This window comes from Beta vulgaris, chromosome 7, assembly GCF_026745355.1.
Source record: "Beta vulgaris subsp. vulgaris cultivar EL10 chromosome 7, EL10.2, whole genome shotgun sequence".
NCBI lineage: Eukaryota > Viridiplantae > Streptophyta > Magnoliopsida > Caryophyllales > Amaranthaceae > Beta > Beta vulgaris.
In genome coordinates, this window is record NC_079208.1 from 3,082,505 (window position 1) to 3,096,498 (window position 13,994).

Sequence of the window (13,994 nt, forward strand, 5' to 3'; positions counted from 1 at the left end):
AGTGGTTCCATTGAGAGTATGTTAGTAATAGTGCTTTCAAAGCCACTATTCAATCCTAACAAGAACTGCATTAGCTTATCTTCTGCCTCAATGTCTGCCAATCGTTTAACAAATTGACATGTACATTTGTTCAAAGCACCACAGCAGCAAGAAGGTGTCATTCTTAAGACTTCAATTCATCCCAGAGTCTTTTAATCTTTCCATAATATGCAATTATGGTAAGGTTTTCTTGTCTTAAGCTATCAATTTCTTTCTTTAATTGATAGATTAGTGGACCATTAGATTGTCCAAATCTTTCATTCAATTCTTGCCACAATTCTACTGAATTACTCACATACGCAAAATCATCAGCTATTTGTGGATTCATTGAGCTTAGAATCCAACTCATAACCATATAGTCTGCTCTAGTCCACTTCAAATAATCTGGACTAGATTCGTTAGGCTTAGATGTTAATCCAGTAATAAAGCCATCTTTATTCTTTGCAATTAATGCTCGCCTAACATTCTGACTCCATCTAATGAAGTTCGTTCCAGAAAATGTTACAGATACTAATGAAGAAGTTGGATTATCTGAATTTGATACAAAAAGAGGATCCAAATTATTACCTCCATTAGCAACATTGTTCAACTCATTACGTCCTGAATTTGCATTATTCAATTCATTCTGAACTGAATTCGTTGCAGATTCCGCCATTTTAATGATCACCAGAAATCGCCAATCAAATCAAGAATTACAGAATTCAATTTCAACCTTCAAACGAACTTAATCGCATTCAAACGAACTTAATCGTTCATCAAGAAACAAAAATTTCACAAACAGTCAATCTCTACTTGAGATTGGCTCTGATACCATATAGAAACTCAAGAAGAAAGAAGATTAAACTCCATATTCATATCATTTAGAGAGAGAAAGAATAACTCTACAGAGAGTTTATTACAAGAGAGAATGAATATCAAGCTAACAACTTCAATGTGAGCTATACATTTGCTTTATATACAAGTTAGATTTAACTAACTGAAATGCTGACTAGGATATATGAAATAATTTAGTTTAATTAGTTTATAATAACTTATTGAAAGATCTGAATAAGTCTTATTTTTTAAGAGATTAATCCTTAATATTTATAGAGATAACTCTTAAGTTCTTATAAAAGAGTTTTTTGCCGGAATTTACTAGGGTAATAGTGCATTTTGTGGGGATATATACCTCATTAATTTTTTTTTTGTGGGAATACACCAACCTAAATTTAAGTTTTGTTAAAAGTTACCAAAAACACTATTTTTGACGAAAAAGTCAAGTTTTCGGCCTTTGACTTGGTAAGGCCGAAAATTGGACTTTCTCGCCGAAAATAGTATCTTTGGTAGCTTTTAACAAAAATTAAATTTAGGTTGGTATGTCCCCACCAAAAAAATTTAGTGAGGTATATCCCACAAAAAACTCTATAAATTATTGTAACTCTATTTTTCCTAATACTTGTTAATTTAAAATAGAAATTCGATATTGATAAGGAAAAGATGAGAATTAACAAAGAAGAAGAAAAGGCAAGGACTACTATTGATTTTGAAGAAAAAAAAGGCTAAAAAGGGAAAACCAATTACTTATAATAGAAATGCTAAATGTTTTTTTAGACATTCTCATTAAGATAAAAAATATGGCTCATTCAAAGATTTTAGGCCAATTGTAATTTTGTGATGTTTCATTCATTTAGTTTCCATTGACTAGGTAGGCCTTAAGAAGAGGAGTCTGTGCTGTTCTTTCCAAAAATTAGCAATTGACAGATAGTGTTGTTAATAGTATTAGTTAGCCGCTGACAAATTTTATTACCAGGTTTGACTTCTTCTCTATGAAGAGTGCCAAGCTTTCTTTTCCTTATAAAAAATTAGAAATGGATCACTTAACAACTAATTTGAAACATACGAAGTATAAAACAAGCTCCTATGTCTATGAATAATTGGTATATTAGAGTAAGGCTAATATTAAGAAACCAAGTTAAAATAGCATGATTATCTTTTATAATTTATATTTTTGCATCACAACACTTATCAATGTAGTTTTCCGAAATAACACTGTCAAAGATACAATTATTTTAGTTTTGTGTCTCCTTATATAGTATTTACGTTTGAATAGACGTACTATTATGACCTATGAAATATAAGGAAACAAATTCCATGCAAAGTATGGAAGTATGTAATACTTGGTCACTTGACAAGACTCTTACCTTAATTTCGAGTGCTAGTTGGCAGAGGGTAGAATGAGAAGAGATGAGAAGAGGGAGAAGTAATTAGGAGGGGCGGGATACCAATAATGCTTATTAGTTGATTCTGCAAAGACAATTATGGTTCTTCATCATGCAAAAGTTGCTTAATATAGAGATATTGCAACTATTAATACTACATTGCTTTAGTGAAACAGATAAACATCATTCAACTTTTAAAATGCCAATCCAGATTGCAAAACTGTTAGTTAATACATTTTAGCATTCTAATTGAATCAAAAAGCTAAAAGAGTTCCAATATTCCTAAATCCCCAAAATCACTAATCCACATCATAAAAGCATTTCCTTCCAGAAGTGCCATTTTTGTGTCTTGACTTCACCCCCAAAGCATGCTGCTGCAGGTTCCGCTCTTTCTGCTCGGACACTCGAACACTAAAACCACCATCCAAGGGCCAAGTTGTGCCAAGTCCTTGTTATCAATTACATCAGCTATTATTATCACTTTCTACATCTAGATAGCCCAGAAAGATCAACAGTCTATTTACTACAGGCAGTTGCTGGTCAAACAAGTATCGAGATTGACAATGTTTTCACTTCCTCTTCGCAAAGTGGAAAAAAGACTCTGGAGAAAGACTATCTACATAACAGGTTTTGTTGAGCACAAGGGGAGGGTGGAGGCGAGGCCCACTAAGGTAAAATACAAAATTACCTCTTCTATGTTTGCCAGATACCATGTTCTGTAAACTGACTCAAGACCTATGTTCGATGTATGAGATACCGCTCATTGCACAGGTTGCATAACCAAATATGTACAAGAAAACATCAAAACTGGTGAAAGGAAACAGAACTCACGAACATTTCATCTGTTAGAGGTCAAGTGGACTTCTTTGCATCATCTTCAGGTTTTTGAGATTCAGACTCTTCCTTCTTGTCCATAATATGCTGAACACCTTCCTGGTATCCCTCGATGAAACTCTTCATAGCATCCTTGTAGGCTGAAGCTCTTGTCATGTACAGTCGCTGCAGAGCGGGCTTTAGGGTCTCCATCCCTCCTCTAGCAGCAACAGCTATATCCATCCGGTTCCAATATGAACACATGCCACCAAGAAGCAAAGCATATCAGAGCAGAGGCACACGCTACTTGTTTGATATAAAGAAATAAATAAACTAAAAAAGAAAGCAGCTCTCATGCATGCAAACACAGTTTTAATAATTTTCTCTTAAGTTGAAGTTTTTGGGTAATTGGCAATTGAATAACAAACAACAATATCAAAGCCTTTATCGAAGATGGAGTCGGATGTATGAAGTATGAACTAAGAGTATATCTCCGCTAATCGTCCATGAGTATCATTTTCCTCCATCCACTTCTACCTATATGCTATTTAGGGCCTGTTCTCTTCGGCATAAAACAGCTGAACTGAACTGAACTGAACTGAACTGAACTTATCAAAGCTGAACTGAACTGAACTGAACTTATTGGAGCTGAACTGAACTGAACTGAACTTATCAGAGCTGAACTGAACTGAACTGAACTGAACTGAACTGAACTGAACTGAATTGAATTGAATTGAATTGAATTGAATTGAATTGAATTATATTACATTGAAATAAATTGAATGTAATAAATATATAAATAATATTTTAAACAATAATAATATAAATATTAAATAATAATTATAATGATAAGTAATAATAATGAATAATAATAATAATAGTAGTATTTTGAATATTTTTAAATGATAGTTATAAATAAATAATATTAATATCATAAATTAATAATAATAATAATAATTAATGATAGTAATGATAATTAATAATAATTATTTTATATTATTTGTATTAATATATTAATACTTGACGATGATATATAATAACAATAATATCTAAGAAGTAAATTAATATTACTATTTTAATAATTATATTTAATAACTTAAAAATATTTAGTAATAAAAATAATGATTGGGTTGGACCACGAAATAACAATAATAATTAGAAACAACAATAATAATAATAATAATAATAATAATAATAATACTTAATAGTAATGATATATATTTAAATAATAATAATAATAATAGTAATTAGTAAAATAAATTATACCAACATAATAATAATAATATTTAACAAAATGGTTATAAAAGAATAGAGCTGAACTGAACTGAACTGAACTGATCTGAACTGAACTGAACTGAACTTATTGGAGCTGAACTGAACTGAACTGAACTTATTGGAGCTGAGCTGAACTGAACTGAACTTATTAGAGCTGAACTGAACTGAACTGAACTGAACTGAACTGAAAATAAGCTGGGGAGAACAGGCCCTTACTCCTAGAATTCCATTTTGTTCATATTCTTTTTAATTCCCTCCACCAAGTCATTCTTGGCCTCCTTCGATTTCTTCTAATATCCCTATAATCCCAAGTTCCCAAATCTCCACTTTCCTTTTTGGGGCGACTTCTAGTCGACGGCACATAATTCAGAACCAATGTAGTCAATTTTCCCTTATGCCCAATATATGTAACTTCAACCTTACCACAGATATCCGCATTTGGAATTCTATCCGTAAAGGTGTTTCCATACACCAATCTCAACATATGCTTTTCTCCTACCCCCATCTTCTTAATAAGATCGTTCATATATGTCTAACTTCAACCTTACAACAGATCCGCATTTCGAATTCTATGCCTTAAGGTGTTTCCACACACCAATCTCAAAATATGCATTTCTCCTACCCCCATCTTCTTAATAAGATCTTTCTTATATGGCTTAATATTCTAACCCATATAAAAGTGCTGGTCCATGAAGTTACCCAGACTTGATCATGTGAGTTACTTCTTGGTCAATCTATATACTGTCGGCAACATAAAATGTTCATTTCTATCATATGAAGTCTATACTCCGCGTATCGTATATTCTTACAGATCTAGTAGTAGTACAAATAACAGTTATCAATGAACCGTACATGTTCATTCAGAAATGAAAACAGGTCAGACAAACTTGGGTGAATATCTCTACACACATCCAGTCCAACATCCACAAAGTAAAATACAAGTGACGTCATTTCAAACATTATCAAGCAAACAATAAGTATTTTCTTGCTAAGCTAAATGATTTTGCATCTCGTATGCCAACTTTGTAATAGAAAAGAATGTAGCAGCAACTAAACACGAGTGAGATTGTTTAATTGGATCAATGACTACAGTTTCCATCTGCCTGATTATAATTTTTTAAAAAATACTTCCAAGGCGGGTTTTTCTGAAACAATCATGACAATATTAACTTGATTAGAAAGCTTACCATGAAAATATGAATATAACCTACAAAATGTTGTTTTCAGTAAGTGGTACAAGAATGGTAAAAGTTCATGGAAAAATGTGTTGTAGAGGCTTGATGTTCATTAGATTGCAACATTTATTTCTATCATGAGAAAATTGTTTTTGATGAAGATCATACAAATTTGACAAGAATCATCTATAATGTTTCGATCAAAAACCCATGTGTACAAGTCAGGCTACAGTGTGGCGCACTATGTGGTAAAGCATGCTGTGGCAGATGTAGGAACATTATTGATTTTATATCCTGATGATCTCTACCGCAAAAGGTTTGAGATCATTTAGAAGCCTTTGAGAAAGAATACAAAAATTCTTACCAAGATCCTCTAGTGTTGTTGGTTCTTTCTCTTTTTTCTCATCTACTCCACCAATCCTATCAGCATTTTCTTCTTTCTTATAATCATTTGGACGGAGTTCAGGACCAATGTCTCGTACCCAGCTTGCGGCATAAAGGCGGGAGGCCTCCTTTATGACCTGGAGAAAATGTATAAAAAGATCCAAGGGCCAATGAAAATACATACAATTTGCTGAATCTCATCTTTCCTTTAGGATGAATGCAAAGTCGTAAGAAAGACGGCCAGACCATCTATTAGTTAAACTAAAAGTTATAGAAGTTTCAAAAATAGGTAAAAAGTTAAAATATTAAAATATGTACTATAACCGTAAAAAGTTAAAATATTGAATATACGTACTATAACCGTAAAAAGTTTGAAAACTACAAAACGAATGCTCAAAAGTTAAGGATGCAAGACGATATGAGAAACTCATGATCAAATCAAACACTCTACTATTTCTTGAGAGCTACCAACATAATCTGGAAAATTAACAAGAGGGGAGAAAGCTCTTATAGAAAAATGAAGAAGATGGATAGAGTGCATGCATTTAAATTACACATTAGGTTAGTTTGTAGTGAAAAGAGTATTTAGGACCTCATATCCATCCCCCACACAAAAAAGAAATAATAAAGAAAAGGGGAGGGAGGGGAGGTTTGAAATTTGTAAATTTAATTTTGAGTCTATCCAACACAAGATGCTGGTATATACAATACCATAACCTGACCAGTATTTCAGAAATTCGTAAATCCATGAAACTTTAATTTCGGATATATATTCCTCAGATTGAAAATCATAAAAGCGAGAGTTTAAGATCAAGATTCACCAAGTGAAGTTTGGAAGATTGGAACTGAAGCCAAATCAGGCACTTCTACATCCAATGCAGTCCCTAAAAGGCTATGAAGCTACATGGACATGCAAACTTTAAAGCTGAGCTACCAGAGTGAGTCGTTTCACAATAATTTCACACTTGGTTGCATACAAAAAAAATCTAAGCTAATTCTTTTTGAAGACCTCACCACCCTCGGACGGCACAACTAATTATAATCGTTTTACTAAACCAAAGATATAGAGAAACAAGCCCTTGGTCGAACTGATCATGATGACATACTAGCATATGCCGCTACGGGGAAATGCCAATGTTTGACCATTTGGGAAAAAATAAAAAAGGAAGTGAAAGCTAAAACCAAGTTTAAACAAGTTACATCAGAAGGGAGCAGAACCCTTGGGATGTGTCTGAGAATGATCACACAGAGAGTAGCTTAAGCAGTCGCTAAGGAACAATTAACCTACATAGCATCACCGTACCGAATGTAGAATCTATATAGAGCAGGAATAACAGAAGTCTTACATAATAAGATTCCTTCCAAGTCAATTTTGCCGCTTTTTTATGTGAGGTGGATCAGGCAACGAGGAAGGAAATGCTATTTCTTTTAAATCATACCGAACATAATCATAAAGTTTCCTGCAGACAACCTTGACCTTCATAATCAAATATGAAGTATTGACATAGACCTGAAAAGGGGAAGAAAAGTACCCAATGAGTTCCTCTCCAAGCTAACTAACTTGAATTGAACATACCAAAAGGTACAATTCTCATGAAAAGCAAAGCTTTATATAATTTACCCTTTGCAGTTATAGTATTATACAAATGAAAACAAAAATTCTAGAATATGAGCAGCTACAAGACAAACTTGTTCATTGAAGGGTTTCCCAAGAGCTTCAAAGATTCAACCATCGACTTGCATCAATCATATGTCATCATCGCACGTAAAACCTCTATTCCATATCAACTCTTGTCAAATGCGTTCGAAATGCAAATGATTACTCTCATAGTCTCATGTAACTAGCACTCTCACAAACAACAACAAAATGTTGCTCAGATAGAAATGTGAAGCAAAACCCGCTCCACAACACTCAAACACACAAAAAGCAGAAAGGAAAAAAAAAAAGCTCTCACAAATATTTTAACAAACAGGTGGTGATCATACAACAATTATGAAAACACATACTCTGATATGTGATCTGCCACAGCAAAGATAACTTAATTGCACAATTTGATTAGTGGGCTACAATGTGGGAGTAAATCTTAAGTTTAGAGTACATTTTTCGTGAACGTATGTTTGAAAAATCTGTAATGCCCGTAAGACTAAGATGAAAAGGGAGGTTTATTTGGGAAGATTAGAGAGACGGCATCACTGAACGAGAACTGAGCATACTCAGTGTGATAGTTTAATGGAATAGTCAATGGGTGCAAATTTTAGTGCACACTCAGGCATATTAAAAGCAAGGTGTATCGGAGTACTTCAAATCAGTCGATTGACTAAAAGATAAAAGATGACAACCAGCGGCACATCTAGGATTTCAAGTCAGGGATAGTAGTAATTTTGCGATACCATCGAATGTCAACAAAAAAAACCAAAATAACAAAATTCAAAACGTCTCAAATCCAAATACAACCTCAAAGTACTTTAATAAAAAATATTACAACTGTTCATGACGAGTTTCATAGTCATATTAGGTGTCCCTTTTCAAGAAAAAGCTTGAGATATCTCTCTTTTGTTTTCTCTTCATGATTCTAAATGACATATATATACATATAAGTTATAATACAATAATTCACTAATCAATTCAACTACTGTTTCCTTACTCCCGTAGTCCCGTTACAACTCAACATTGGAAAACTAGAAAACATTCTCGCAACTCATCACAAATTCACAACATCAATATTTGTATCAGTGTATATTATTCAATAATTCACAAATCTGTAATTCACATAACAATTCACAGAAGTCACAACTGTAAATCCACATTTCACAATTCACAAATTCACAAATTCGAAATTCACAAATTCGCAATTCAAATCCCACAAGTGCACAAATTTATAAATTCCCACAATCTCATAAATCATAATACATAGATTTGAGCAAGGTAATGGCCAAATCATAATTTGGAAAGAGAAGGTAGACATATTCTTTAACGTCTTACAAAGGATATAATACCATTCTATAAATTAACAATTAAGTAATTAAGATTAGATGAAAAAAGATGTAAGAAATTAAGAGACATAAAAAACTAACAACATACATTCAGAGGCCACTGCCTCGCCTCAAGCTTCCACCAGCCGCCGCACGTCCGCTGTCCGCACCAGCTCAGCAGAGACCAGAGTGAGTTAGTGAGAGGAGGAGGAGAGAGAAACGAGTAAAAGGAGTAAAAAAAGAGAGAAATGTTTGATATACATAAGTGCTATATACAGAAAAAAAAAAAAAAATACAACATCTAAAATTATGCCTAACTTAACTATGGTTAGTTTTAAACTTTTTTAAAAATTAAAAAAAAAAATTGTATGCATAGATGCAGCAATGCAGCAAAATACATTACCATAAGTACTTGTGCACACAAGCCAACATGTCAAATTTATTTATAAAGTTGGATGCGTTAGGGTTGAGAATAATTCTGAAATAGGCCTATGGCATCCCCCCTAACATAATAGCCAACGCCCGTATTTGTCATAGATGACCCCCCTAAAGCGGGGTCATTTGTCATAGATGACCCCCCTAAAGCGGGGTCATTTGTCATAGATGACCCCCCCAAAAGGGGGTCATTTGTTGTAGAGGACCCTCCTAAAAGGGGGTCATTTGTCATAGATGACCCCCCTAAGAGTAGGTTAGTCTTTTATTATATTTTGCTGTATATATCATACCCCTTGATATATGAATGTAGAGGTGATCATTTTGGCCCGGCCCGCTTTCGGGCCGGATTTTGGGCAGAATTTTTCAGCCTGCGGGCCGGGCCGCTCAGATTTTTTTGGCTTTGGTCAAGCCAAAAACGACTTTTTAGTCTATTTTTTGGCCCGATCCGTTTTGGCCAGCAAAAGCCGCTAATTTAGGCCCGAAATAGCGGGCTTTGGACACAAAAATTCGGCCCGAATTTTAGGCTCGGCCCGGCCCAACCACTGGGCAAATTTTTTTTACCTCGGCCCGGCCTGAACCCGGCCCGACCTGGTCCATGATCACCTCTATATGAATGGTGTAAAAGTTAAAATGTTCCGACTTTTAAAAAGAGAGAAAGTAATTTCTAACTAGTGAGTGTCTTTGATAAAATGTTTCATTACTTTTTATAATTTTTTGTATTGTGAGTAAAAACTGATATCATAATATAACGAGTAATTAATTTTCATGATTTTAATATATTGTTCGAAGTTTGAATTTGTTGGATTGATTGTGTCTAAAGATTCTTGCCATTATAATGATTCATAGTACCATAAGTTGTGTCATGGGAAGGCTTCTTGTGGGTTTGTTATTCGAAACCATGAGGGTGTTGTGCAGCTTTCGGGTTCTATGTCTCTCGCGGCTGGGTGCTCTATTCTCGCAGCTGAAGCTTGGGGGCCTCGAGAAGGTCTCTGAGCAGCTATCTTTCTTGGTATCTCTTCGTTAGGTATTGAAGGTGATAATTTGGTTGTTATTAATTCTATCCGGCAATGTTGGAAGATTCCGTGGGAAATTTCTTCTTTGATTCAGGATTCGGCTGCGGAGATCCAGAAGTTTCATGCCGTATCTATGGATCATTGTTTTAGGGAAGCTAATCAAGCGGCAGGTTTTATGGCTCATCGTGGGCTTGAGGTTTCTTCGCTTGTGTATTGTTTTTCCTCTTCTAACATTACTTTTTCTTCCATCATCAGTAAGGATGTTGTAGGCTAGTTCTATCCAAGGGCTAGACCTAGGTTTTCTTCTCTTATCAAAAAAAAAAAATCATAATGTTGTTCGAGGTTGGTGTAGAGTGTTAGTGAGACTTCAAGTTATATGCTTCAAAAGAACAATCGTTCACTTACGCAACATGGACTCGTTTACTTTCAATGTCCTACACTGACGATTTTATAGTTTCCTTCCTTCTTTATACTTGTTCTGTTTAGAAATACTTGTACAATTGTACCATTTGCATAATACTCCATTTATTTATTCACATCTTACATTTTGGTTGTATTTGGTGATTTATATTTTCGAAAAAGTATAGTCATATTGGATCTTGTTAGATCATCCCAATATATATTTTTAAATATCAATTTTTTAATAAATTTTTACTTGATAATTGAAATGTTAATGTTTGAAACCATGCATAGGCAAGCGTGAAAATATGAAATCGTGCAACTATTTCTAAATTGAGAAAGTATATACTAGTGACCACACACGAGCATGTCGGTTGGGCTGGGCTCGGGCGTAGTATATTTTGGTACCAGTTTATTTATTTTGTTCCGAAATCAATAACATCATTTCACTAATCTCATAACTAGTGCAAGATTGATTCTATAACTGATTTCACTCCTTAATTATGTCTTCCATTCCGGAAATGATCTTCTCCTTGCTTTGTCTTCCCACTCTCCACATAAATTCCATTCTTTTTTTTTTTTTTTGGCAACAAAGGGAACATATATAAATAGGATATCAAGACGAGTTCAACATCTTAGCCATGGTCCGAGTGACCATGCACCATATTACCGATATTACAGTTACGTGAGTCTGTTTGTAGAAAATTAATACAAACCGGGGGAGGGGTACAAAGTTCATTCAAAATATTAAAGCCTACAGTCCTCCCTTGTGCATATTTTGCTAATGAATCCGCAAGCTTGTTGGCGAGTCTCCCTTCATGCTGTAGCTCTAACCCTGGATTTCCTTGGATCAATTCCCTACATTCAAGAATAGCATTATACATAATATTCCTTATCTTTCTATTGCTTTTTATTTCGTCAACCGCATTTACGCAGTCCGACGCAATGATGCACCGGGACCAATCCTGATTGACTGCCCATTTTATAGCCATTAAAATGGCTCTTAATTCAGCTTCCATGGCATTTGCACAGTACGAGATCAAAAATACCGCACCCCCTGCCACTTACCAAAGTGGTCTCGGCAAGTTGCCGCAAAACTAGATTTTTTTGTTAGTAAGAGGAAAGAACTGTCCACATTGATTTTCAAGGTTGAAACTGGGGGAGGGGCCCACACTGGCTCACGGGGGGCAAAATTTGAGGAGGATGATGGGTTTAGAGAGAGGGAGGGGGAGGTGGGGGGTAGTGGTCGAGTGCTTTACCCACCTTAGGTTGGTCCCTAGAATAAATAGAACCATTCGGTGGCGGCCCAACTGGACTTTTTGATTGTAGTGGAAGAGGAAATGTTACTCTTGTTGAAAACCCATGCGTTTCGCCTCAACCATAGGCCCCATAATGTGAAAAGGAAATCAACTTCCGGGGGGATCCCATTTAGAGGGAGGTTAGTATTTTTTGTGATTTTTTCTTTAAGCCATTCCTTGAAAGGAGTATTGATGTTGTGGTACTCCTTCTTTTTATCCCACACCTGGATGGCTCTTGGGCAATCTCTAACAATGTGGCTCATGTTTTCGACAATAAGAGGGCAAAAAGGACAAAATTTATTGTAAGAGTTAACTCTATAATTTATGTTTTCGTTTGTTGGCATTCGATTCCACCAAACTTGCCAGAGGAAGAACTGGTGTTTAGGAAGGCAAGGGCTCTTCCAAATCCAACCCCAGTCCTCGTTATCTTTGGGGGAGGAGAGAAATAAGTTAGCATTTTTTGAACTGAACTTGCCCTTTACAGTCCAGGTGGAATAAGTAAGGTCAGCCTTTGAAGATAATTCAGTGGCTCTCACTCTTTCCACTAGGTCCTTGGGGAGATTTATGGAACAAACCGAGGTGATGTCATTGTGTTTTAACGAGCTCAGGCACAGGTTTTGTTCATTGATATTTAACGGCCCTTGCACTAGAGATCTGAGGCTGTCACCTTGTAACCATTTATCATTCCAGAGGTTAATGTTGGTCCCATCACCTGCGACCCAGGCAATGCTATGTTTATAGGTCTCCCACCCAACTCCTATGTTCTTCCAAATGTGAGACCCTTTTTTAAAACTTAGGGGCTCGTTTCTTTTATTAATGTATTTTTCTTTTATAATGTCTCCTGCCCACATCAAGTCATTGTCTAGTTTCCAGCATAAGCGCGCAAGGCTTACCTTATTGATATTTCTATGATTAGTAAAGCCTAGCCCCCCGTAAATTTTATGGTTACAGATTTTATCCCAAGCAACCCACGTTATTTTTTTGTTATCCCTTTTACTGTTCCAGAAGAAGTTACTACAAATGGAGTCAAGTTTCAATTTTAAGGCAACAGGGAAGTCAATAAGATGCATATAGTACCGGGGTATGGATTGAAGAGCCGCGTTTATGAGAATCGCTCTCCCTGCTTTATTAAGGCTCTTTGCTTTCCAGGAGGCTAACTCTGTAGTAACCTTGTCAATGATAAAATTTAGTTTATTCTTTGAGGGCTTCCTATGACACAAGGGGAAACCCAGGTAAATACCAAGGTCATTAGTACTGAGTATATTAAGTTCTTGTTCAAATTCATCCTTCATGTTAACACATGTGTTAGGAGAGAAATAAATCATGCTTTTTGATTCATTAGCTTCTGACCCGAGGCATCAAAGAAGGAGTTTAGGGTATTTTTCACAGTGGAAAGGGTGGATTCATTAGCTTCCCCGAAGAGTAGGATGTCATCAGCAAAGAATAAGTGGGATATTTCAGTACTACTCCCTCTAACTCTAAAAGGAGTCCAAACTTTAGACGCACAAGCTTCATGAATCTTCCTAGACAAGTATTCGAGACAAATGATAAAGAGATAGGGCGATAAGGGGTCTCCTTGCCTGATGCCACGGGTCATGTTGAACGTTTTGGTACGGTTGCCATTAACTTGGATAGAAGTATCCCCGGAAGCTACACAGCTCATAATTAATTTAATTGTGTTTGTTGTGAAGTTCAGGGATTTTAAGCAATGTTCTATAAAATGCCATTCAAGCCTGTCATAAGCTTTTTCAAGGTCCAATTTTAGGGCAAAAAGCCCTTTGCGGCCTTTCTTTTTATTCATGGAGTGAAGGATCTCCGAGGCAATAATGAAGTTCTCCTCAGAACCTCTCCCCTGAATGAAGCTATTCTGGTTCGGGGAGATAATCTCTTTTAGGTGAGGCCTCATTCTTTGGACCAGGATTTTAGTGATCAATTTATAAGACGTGTTCACAAGGCTAATGGGTCTAAAGTTATTAATCCTACTAGGGTTCA

General features: G+C 35.5%; 1 pseudogene; it reads right to left on the bottom strand.

The window, feature by feature from the left end:
* Window positions 1-2,423: 2,423 nt before the first annotated feature.
* On the bottom strand, window positions 2,424-9,091 carry LOC125491539 (uncharacterized; annotated as a pseudogene).
* Window positions 9,092-13,994: the final 4,903 nt, after the last annotated feature.